Genomic DNA, 2,482 nt, shown 5'->3' with positions numbered 1-2,482 from the left:
CATATATATATATATATATATATATATATATATATATATCCGCAAGAATACATAGACTGTATGCATATATTGTAAGATGAGGAAATAGAAAGATAGATCTACACAGATATATATATATGAACATTTAATATACACACATATACACACACACACGTGTGTGTATATGTGTGTAATGTAAATATATCACATACAATGTAATATACATAGTAATAACATATATATATATATGCACGATCATATATATATATATATATATATATATACACACACGCATGCATGGATGTATATATAATACATATATACACACGGGCATGTATATATATTCGCTTGCATTTAATAATGAAACTATTTCTCAAATGACATACAAAGTATTATATTAAAAATATAGAAACCTTTTTCGCAGGTATTCTCAAGAAACGGTGGGTTATTCAAACAGAACAGGTGTCCACAGGATGCCCTGTGTATGTGTATATATATATATATATGTGTGTGTGTGTGTGTGTGTGTGTGTGAATGCGATGAGCGGGGTTTTAATTTCAAGTTGCACTCGACCCTCCTTTGCAATCAAAACAATAAGACTCAACCTTTATTCTGCACAGCGACGACCCTCACTCGAGTCTCTCTCACCGCCGCCACCGCCACCGCCGCCATCACCATAACCACGGCGGTAATAGATTCGCTTGTCTCTCTCTTTCACACAAACTTCCACCACATATCTATTACTACCTTCCTCTACCTCCACTTCGCTCGTTCTCTCGTTCCTTCAACACTATCTTTCTATCGAAACCTACTCTGTGTCTCCCTCTCTAATTCCTCTTACTCGATCGCAACCATCTAAGCTTCTCCACCCTCCTACTTTACCTCTCTTTGTCAAAGCACCTCATACTTTCCTCCTCGAGTGAGTTTCCTCCTACCACCTTACATTTCAATTCCTATTCTAGTTTATCACTTATTCCTCCCCCTCTTTCGTTAAATCTCCTTACTTTATCTCCCCCTCCTCGCTTTATCTACGCGCGTTCCTCCTTCTTCCACTCTCGCCATCACTCATAGACCGAATCTCCTCCTACCACGTTGATTTCTATAGCCTTTCTCCTCTCCCCTTCACAAGGTCTCCCGACTCTGTGTATTAATGTCACGCTAACCCTCCTTTTACTCCACTTCTCAACAGTAATGGGCCTCTTATCCAATTTCCAGAAATACGAGAATCATGGGCAATATACTGTACCCTGTTTGGAAGCTAGTTGACCCACATAAAGTGTCTTAAAATAGTTTTTTTTACTAATGTGAGTTGATAAAGAACAGACATACTCTGATCTAGAATTTATTAATTTGTGCTTGTATCTATTACGATCATATTCTTCACTTTCGTTTTAATTTTCATCCTACAAACATTACACTGTATATACAAGGCAAAGCAATGATGTATTTTAGGCGAATTAATAAATATCAAACAAGCTCTGTTTTAGAAGAGTATTTAATGTCTGCAGAAAATCCGGAACACTTCCTGTTCGAAGCTCGCCAAAAAAATTTGTTGCGGTCCTTTTATCAGCTTCCCTCTAAATCTGTTACTAGGCTTCCCCCTCTCTCATTCCCTTCTATTAAACCCTCTCGCCTCTCACTCCTTCCTCTCCTACCTACTCTTTCTCTAACTCCTCCTCCTCCTACTCCCCTATTCTTCCATCTTGTCATAGAACCACGTTGATTGTTTCGTAAATATTTTTTTTTTCACTTCGGATGTTTTTCCTTCGTCTTTCATATAATCGACACATCTTTTTGCAAGAAAGAAAAAACAAATAATTTCAAGAAGAAAAGAGTACGAAAGTCTCAGATCCGTGAGATTTCAACGGATGTTTAAATTCGAGAATTAGGTTTATATATATTTACCTTAAGTCTGACATAAGACTTTTCCCGTCTTGTTAGTATATTTATCCTTGTCTTTGCTTTAAAAAAGCGATCGTTATCCGACTCCGATCAGTGTACAAAAGGAAAATTGAAAATAAACAATACGTATAACCTACTATAATAAAACACCCATCAACTTAAATGGTCTGGTAATGTAGTACTTTGTGGCAGACAGGCAGAGTTGGTGGCCATCCAGCCACACGGGTCGTCACCCGAATAACAGCGAGACGACGCGGGAACGTCTGCGTGGTCGCTCGGCGTACAAGGAATAGCAACTAAACCTACCTCAATTCTTCATAAAATATATATAAATATATATATATATCATCGTCGTTTAACGTCCGCTTTCCATGCTAGCATGGGTTGGACGATTTGACTGAGGACTGGTGAGATCGGATGGCAACACCAGGCTCCAATCTAATTTGGCAGAGTTTCTACAGCTGGATGCCCTTCCTAACGCCAACCACTCAGAGAATGCTAAAGATAACAACTAAATCGCCCTTAAATTCCACAAACAATTTCTTAAATATATATATAATAGTATGAATTCCTGTGTTTAGAACACAAATTTGCAAAAAAA

The 2,482-nt window shown here is 37.7% G+C and overlaps 1 protein-coding gene across 1 annotated transcript in view; it reads right to left on the bottom strand.

The window, feature by feature from the left end:
- LOC106882249 (uncharacterized) overlaps positions 1–2,063 on the bottom strand; it is a 12,047-nt gene extending 9,984 nt beyond the window's left edge. Inside the window, exon 1 of the mRNA XM_052978135.1 lies at positions 1,885–2,063. The gene's annotated coding sequence lies outside the window, so the exon portion shown is untranslated. The remainder of the gene's footprint in view (positions 1–1,884) is intronic.
- Between the last annotated feature and the right edge of the window lie 419 nt (positions 2,064–2,482).

The sequence above is a fragment of the Octopus bimaculoides genome, chromosome 30 (genome assembly GCF_001194135.2).
Source record: "Octopus bimaculoides isolate UCB-OBI-ISO-001 chromosome 30, ASM119413v2, whole genome shotgun sequence".
Classification (NCBI taxonomy): domain Eukaryota; kingdom Metazoa; phylum Mollusca; class Cephalopoda; order Octopoda; family Octopodidae; genus Octopus; species Octopus bimaculoides.
Note: the sequence above shows the minus strand (reverse complement) of the source record. Positions and strands in the feature narration are given on the sequence as shown.